This window comes from Artemia sp. Qi Xiang Cuo, chromosome 20 (genome assembly GCF_049724085.1).
Source record: "Artemia sp. Qi Xiang Cuo chromosome 20, ASM4972408v1, whole genome shotgun sequence".
Classification (NCBI taxonomy): domain Eukaryota; kingdom Metazoa; phylum Arthropoda; class Branchiopoda; order Anostraca; family Artemiidae; genus Artemia; species Artemia sp. Qi Xiang Cuo.
The window spans coordinates 51,105,564-51,113,616 of NC_142813.1; positions in this window are offsets into that span (position 1 = coordinate 51,105,564).

Here is an 8,053-nt window from a genome sequence, read left to right on the forward strand (position 1 = left end):
TTTTAACTTGTTATTTAAATTATTTAATTATCATTAATTATTTTAGTTTAACTATTTAGATTATTATTTTCTAATTATCTTTAGTTTATTTTAATTTTATTAATTCATTAATAATTTATTAATTATTTTCATTTGTTAGCTGCGCCCTCTACTTTATTTTAATAAAAATTAAATTTCAATAATTAAAATGATTGTAAAAATGATTATAAACTTTAGATTATTATCTGAAATTTTTCGCCTCTGAAATTTCTGCGCCCGTGGCAAGTGCCCCCTCTGTTCCTCCCCTAAAACCACCTCTGGAATAGATCTAAGTTGGGTCCAAGAGGCAAAACCTCTTTTAAAGGCAAATAGCTTCAGATTCGGCTGATAGCCCTAGGTGTTCACCAAATGGCATGCGCCATGGCTGGTGGAACTCTGCAATGGGTGAAAAGCTTGCCATGCGCAACATGAAGAGGCATGGAGTGGCGGGTGTGTCATGAGTGGCTGAACAATTGGTGCTCTAAGATGCGTGCTAGGTGGTAAGATGTTTTCCTCTGCAAAAAATTGAATGTGTTTGTTGGAAAAATCTGCTAACTTTTTCGTAATTGCGACGCTCTCCCCCAGGCAAAATTGCGCATGCAGGAATTGTTGTGTTTTTTTTTGGGGGGGGGGGTCAGTTCATGAGAACAAACTGGAAAAATGCACATATGTGTGAATCATTGTTGACCATATTGTCAATAATTTTCGGGTGCACAATGAAAATGTTAAAACAATGATTTATTTCCATGAATTCCAAGTCTCTCCCTTTTCTTCTTATTATTTTTTTTCCCTTTTTTTGTGTTTTCCTGAATACAGCTTGTTAATGGGAGTGGTTTTACTTCATGGAAATTGAGGGGGGGGGGACAAAATTTATTTGTCAATCCTAGTGGGGGGGGAATTGTCGTTTTTTAATTTTTTAATTGAAAATTCCAAAAATAGTCATTTTTCAATGACTTTTCAATGCCCACAAAAATGTTTTCTTCAAAATCTAAGGGGCAAAAAATCCAGGGGTATATTCCCCTTCCCTCCAATTGATGCCACTGGTTAATGGTCGGGACAAAAGCATTTCTTTCTCTTTTCTCCTTACTTTTTTCTTCTATCATTTTCATGACCCTCTTAAAAGAAGATGCAGATATTGATAACATGTTTTTGCTATCAGTTTTTTTTTCACGAGAACTTAGCACATTTTTGTAAAAACCTCCGATCAGTAAAGACCTCTCAAAATAAAGTGAAAAATTGTCAAACCACTTTTCCAGTCTGCAATTATCCTTTTGTTGCTTTTGACAAAAGCGCATGCGTTAAGCACATAAACCCAAACCCAAAAATACAAACAGCTGTTTACCCACCTTTGAAATAAGCACCCCCTATTAAATCCATTAAGTGCCTACCCAAGTGTAAAATCTGAGAAGTATGAAAGGTACCTTTTTGCTAAACACCTAAATATAGAATAAACTAGGGGGAAATTGTTAGGGTAAGCTAGGTAATGATTAGATAAGTATTAGGATTTCAAAGGGGTAATTAAACAATAAAACGGAAGGTGTTCATTTGGGTAGTTATTTTATCTGTGGGGTTATTTTTCTATATGAGCGAAGTAAATTTTGTTGTTTAAAATTTTGTTTCGATTGTTAATTCGCTATTTGTTTTTGCTGGTATTATTATTCTTTACCTAGTAGTTATTATTATTCTTTACTTAGTTGATGTTGCTATTTAAAAGCAAATTTGTTTTCCAAGATTTTTCTTAAAACTTCATCATTGTCAAAAACTTAGTATTTTTATTTAAAATATTCTTCTAGCGCAGTGGTGTCAGTTGAGGGAAAGGATAATTTACCCTATATTGTCACTCCCCCTTCCCTAACCAGCATTTACAAAATACCTTTTTTGAGGGGGGTGTTTTCGTTGGAATTCCCGCTGGAATTCATTGGACGAATTTGGGTGGATTGATGCCACAACTCCAATGGCCTCACCTGGGAGGGGGGGGTCCTCTTTGAAGATGCGCCTCTAGATTATGAAAAATGCCTTTTTTTGTATTTTCATCGGAAAATGTATTTTTGGCTATTTGCGTTGAAAAAGAAAAGAAAAAAAGACGAAATTGCCCTACCCTAGTTTTTGAAAGATACATATCCTCTCCCTCATATGTCTTTGAATTAACCCCACTGCTAGTGCAAGGACGTAAAATGGAATCAAAAGCCTGTGATCAGGGACGTATCCAGAGTAGCCTCGGGGCCTGGCATGCTTCTCCCTTAGATCTCAGATATGTCCAAATTTATGCACACTTTTCGCTCATAATTTCAAATAAAAATAGTTTTTACCCCCCCCCCCAAAAAAAATGGAAAAATTCCGGATACATGCCTGTCTGTGATCTAATATTTTCAAGCATGATTTTATATTTGTAATTATATTATTTACCGTTACCATTAAGTTGAAAAATCGCTATTTAATACGATGGAGGGTCTGTTAAATATCAGCAAAACGGTGCTTGGCAAGTTTGGAATATTTGAAATAAAATAATTACTTATTTTTGATAATTTTAGACACAGGCTCTTACGCAGAATATTTTTCTGTGGGTTAATCATAAAAAAAAATAATTTGAATAAGTAGTGTCCGAAAATTCCCAACAATTAGGATTTTGGGTGGACCTAGACCCCCCCCCCACCTTCCACACATGCCTGAAGAAACAAAAGGAATAAGTGCTTGATAATTCAAATCGACATGGATCCAGAAATGTGGGTTGAAAATTGTGTTAAGTAAAGTTGCAAACATTTGCCAACCAAATTACAAAATAGAGCTGGCGCTTTTGGGTAACACCCCCACGCTCTGAAGGGCTTTTTGCGCCCTCCTTCGTCGTTTCTCTTTCCTTGACCCCTCAATGGATTGATTTGCCAGGGCAGTTGCAATAATAATAAAATAGTTGGATCATTTTTCAGTCAGCTGTCCTGATTAAGGGAGCTGTAAGCCTGTTTGGGTGGTAGTGCGGACTTATCTGTACCTTTAAATATGTGTCTCTTTAGCAATAGGGCTTACACCTATGCAACACAAATAACATCCTATAAAAAAGCGACGGGGTAATTACATGTTCTTTTTTTTTCTGCCATCGCCATGTACAGAAGCAATCTTCTGTGTTGGATGCTTTTCCTCAGTCATTCAGGGAATAAGCAGTATTTATCTACATGACAATGAGATACACTTTTTAATGTTTTTAATAATTAAAAGTATTAAATAATTGGTATTCAATTTTTTAAAATAATTATAAATAAAATTAAACATAATTTTAAAAAACTTAATTAAAGATCATAGAATTAATGTAAAAATTGTAAAAAATAATTAAAATAATAATTTTACAATAAATAATTGCAGAATAATACCCTTTGCAGCGTCGGCTTCAGAGCTCTTGTTCTATTGTCTTAACAATAGCAACTTGTGACTAAGGTTGTCTCCTATTTCTTTTTATACCATTTTTGTGCAAAATTAGAGGAATTAGGACCACAGTACTCCGGAGAAAACAATCAACCTCATTTAAAATCACAAAAAACCTCAACCTCAAACCACATCCTCATCAAACCACAATCAACCTAATTTAGAACTGCCGAGAAAAATCATGAATTTAAGTGCAAAAACGTGAAAAAATAATAATGGTTGTGTTATAGAAATAGTTATAATTGTTTATGATTTAAACTAGCCTATTTTCCTGCATACTAACCAAGCTTTGACTATTTTATAGTTAATAAAAATAGTTTAATTGCAATAGTTTAATTGCAAAAATTGTTTAATTGCAAATTTTTCATCGTCCAAAAAGCATTTGTATTTTTTTTTTCATGTGATTAATTTTCATTGCTTTTGCCTGAATATATTTTTAATTTTTCCTGAATAAACTTTACTTTATAATTTGTATTTATTTATATTTTCTTTTGTTCTCCCTTTTTCTCTTCTGTCTCTGACTGTGAGTATATTTTTTTTTTGCCTTCTTTGCGTTTACAATTTTTAAACTAATGTTATTTGGGGTTTAGGAGGGAAAAAGGTAACTAGGTTAGGTTACGTATTTAATATTTGCTCTGCTTTACCCCCTACCCCACCCCCCTAATGTCTAAATGTATAAATTTGTTTTTCTAAACTGTTATATTTTAAACCTATTTTATCTTATTTCATTAACATTAATCAAACTGACTTCTTTCGTGTGTACCATATAATGCATAAGTACCATTTTGCTCCATGGGAATACATAACGTAACGTAAAGTCTTAAATTATATTAGTGTGAAAGGTTCTAAGGCATAGTATGAAAGCACCCTTAGGGTAGCCACTCTTCTAGGAAAAAGGCGCTGGGACAGGCAAGTTTGATCCACAGTTCTCAGAATTTCTAGGCCTTGCTCTTATAATATGTTTAAGGCTATTAATAAATATCGAAGAACATGAACTTTGGCTACTATGTTAATACCACATTTTCAGTCCCACAAAAGTAACAAAAATCTATGTAAACTAATTTTTTGCCCTTTGTAAAGTTTTTTGGGACCCCCTCCCCCTCGGAGAATTTCCTAGAAATGGTCCTGGTGCAGATTTTCTAATTTTTTAGCATAAAAGCGAGGCTTCGTCCTTATTGTACCAAGGACATCAAAATAAAACATTTTATGGCTCCTGGACCTGTTTCAGGTCTTTTAATACATACAAACTGCGATTCTCTAAGAGCTTGAATCCACACCTCCATTTCACGTTTTTTAATTTTTGAGTTAAATTTTTGAATTTCACGTTTTAAATTTTAAAATTTTCACTTATGGTAATTTTAGATGATGATTATGATTGTTTTATAGATTTTTGCGTCAGCCGAATTTAAAAGAAATTGTTTAGGTGTGAAATATCATACTGGATGTAAGGTAACTTAACCACTTAGCACAGAAAATTACGTACCTAGTGTGATCGCCGCTTAAGAGATATATCTTTTCTTTCACTTGTTTTTTTTTCTACTAATGTCAGGTGGACTGTAGTGATGTAATACTATTCTGGCGTATTCAACAGATGCTTCGGACAACGGCCAAAGCTCTGAGGCAACAGATTGTAAACAGGGAAGGTAAGACTTAAGGCGGATATAATACAGTCAATTAAAGGGTATAAAATAGCTATTGTTCCTCAAGGAATTTTTGATTTGTCGTCAAGAATAAACGGCTAGGTATATTTGGCAAAATGTTGTGGCTATAATAATTAGTGTTATTTCCTGCCCTTTCATGAAATTTTGAAAGAATTGTTGTTAGCTGAAATTTGAGTTACTAATTGTGCTGTTATTTCATGTTCAGATTAATTATGGGTACTTGTGTATTATATAAAACATACTCGAGAAGTTAAGTTTGTTTAAGGCTAATTAAATAAAACAAAATTATTATTAAAATATAACATGTTAGAAACAAATTTGGGATATATATTTGAACATTAGAGGGGGGGGGGATAAAGCATAGCATATATTAATATGTAACCGAAAAAAACCTATTCTAACCTAACCTAACAGAAATACTAACTAAATACTTAAATAAAATGTAGCTACAATTTATTTTTCAACACATTCGAAGCTAATTCTCTAGTATAAAAGAAGTTACTTGATCCGTTTCTTGTATTATGTTCGCATCATTCGCGATCAAAATTCTCGAGTGTGTTTTATATAATGCACAAGTACCTAATTGTGTAATAGTAAAATTTGGCTCGGTTCTTATCGTTTATAGCCACCACACTCAAGAAGTAAAATTAGGTTTATCCTAATGAAATGTACCAAAATATGATGAGAATATAATACTTAAGTAACAAAATTATGGAAACTACAGCAGAGAACTATGGAAATCAGGCCGTCCAGAATACATTATCTTAAATACCTAACCTAACTTAACCAGAATACCAACTCTATATATAAAATGGTACTTGTGCATTATTTGGTACCCAGTTGAGAAATGAAGTTCGGTTAATCATAATGAAATATACCGAAATATGATGGAAATGAAATACTTTGGTAATAAAATTATTAAAACTACAACAAAGAATTGTGGTGGGGGTCGCGCAGAACGCATTATATTAAATAGCAAACCTAACCTAACCCAATCAAAATACCACCTCTAGGCTATATATTAAATATTCAATAAAAATATACCTACAACGGAGATTTCAACTGAGCCTAAGCTAATTGTCTTATGATACTACCGGCCAAAAACCGGCTATTGACTGATCTGTAGATCCACATTTTCGAGTGAGTACCGAATAATGCAAAATCACCTTTAAAATATCCAATTAAAATATACCTACCTTGTAGTTTATCTCTCTCAGGCTAAGCTGATTGTCACCGAGTACATACTAAAATACAGAAAGAAACCGGTTCTATTCAGATCAATAACTTAGTCTAGGGTGGCTATAATATATATGGGTACTTGTCAAGAATCCGGTAGTAGTAGAGATGCCATAATAACTCCGGGGGGAGTCCATATATGGGCATAGAACCACGTGGTTTATGGATTTTGTCAGTGAGAATTTGAAAAAACAGAAACTTTCTCACATTTATGTCTGTTTTTATGGATTTTGTCAGTGAGAATGAAAAAACAGAAACTTTCTCACTTTAATGGATTATTGAGTCTAATGGGGGCAGGTCAATGACACTTCCTTCTTGTTGTTGCTCGATGCAAATGTTATGATCCAGAAATAGTATTTGCTGTTGTTGCTCGAGCCAAATGTTATGAGTTTCCAGGAAACAGTTAGATCACGTTTTTCCTTCTCAGCCAATCAGAGGGCTAGTTTACATCTCCTTCTAAGTCAATCAGGAGGGCGAAAATATTAGAAAAAGAGGATTGCAGGTTGGGCTAGTTTAGATTTTTAGTTTATTATTTTATTACCTATTTAGTTTAGATTTTTAGTTTATTATTTTATTAGTTATTTAGTTTTGTTTTAGTTTGGTTTAGTTTAGATTTTTAGTTTAGTTTTAGTTTAATGTTTAATTTTATTTTAGAGTTTTAGTTTAGATTTTTAGTTTATTTTAAGTTTATTTATTACCTTTATTTCTAGTTTAGTCTTAGCTAGTTTAGTTATAGTTTAGAGTTTTAGTTTAGCTAGAGTTTTAATTTAGAATTTTAGCTAGAGTTTAGTTTAGTTTTAGTTTAGTTTAGATTTTTAGTTTATTATTTTATTAGTTATTTAGTTTAGTTTTAGTTTGGTTTAGTTTAGATTTTTAGTTTAGTTTTAGTTTAATGTTTAATTTTATTTTAGAGTTTTAGTTTAGATTTTTAGTTTATTTTAAGTTTATTTATTACCTTTATTTCTAGTTTAGTCTTAGCTAGTTTAGTTATAGTTTAGAGTTTTAGTTTAGCTAGAGTTTTACTTTAGAATTTTAGCTAGAGTTTAGTTTAGTTTTAGTTTAGTTTAGATTTTAGTTTAGATCTTAGTTAGTTTAGTAGTTTATATTTTTAGTTTAGTAGTTCAGATTTTAGTTAGTTTAAAAGTTTAGATTTTAGTTAGTTTAGTAGTTTAGATTTTAGTTTAGTTTTAGTTTAATGTTTAGTTTTCTTTTAGATTTTTAGTTAGATTTTCAATTTAGTTTAGTTTTAGTTTAGTTTAGTTTAGATTTTATTTTAGTTTTAGTTTAGTGTTTAGTTTTAGTTTAGATTTTTAGTTTATTTTAAGTTTATTTATTAACTTTATTTTTAGTTTAGTTTTAGTTTGTTTTTAGTTTAGAGTTTTAGTTTATGTAGAGTTTTACTGAAGAGTTTTAGTTAAGAGTTTTAATTTAGCAGTTTAGTTTAGTTTTCTTTTAGATTTTTAGTTAGATTTTCAGTTTAATTTATTTTAGTTTTAGATTAGTGTTTAGTTTTAGTTTAGAATTTTAGTTAGTTTAAAAGTTTAGATCTTAGTTAGTTTAGAAGTTTAGAATTTTAGCTAGAGTTTAGTTTAGTTTTAGTTTAGTTTAGTTTAGATTTTAGTTTAGATCTTAGTTAGTTTAGTAGTTTAGATTTTTAGTTTAGTAGTTCAGATTTTAGTTAGTTTAAAAGTTTAGATTTTAGTTAGTTTAGTAGTTTAGATTTT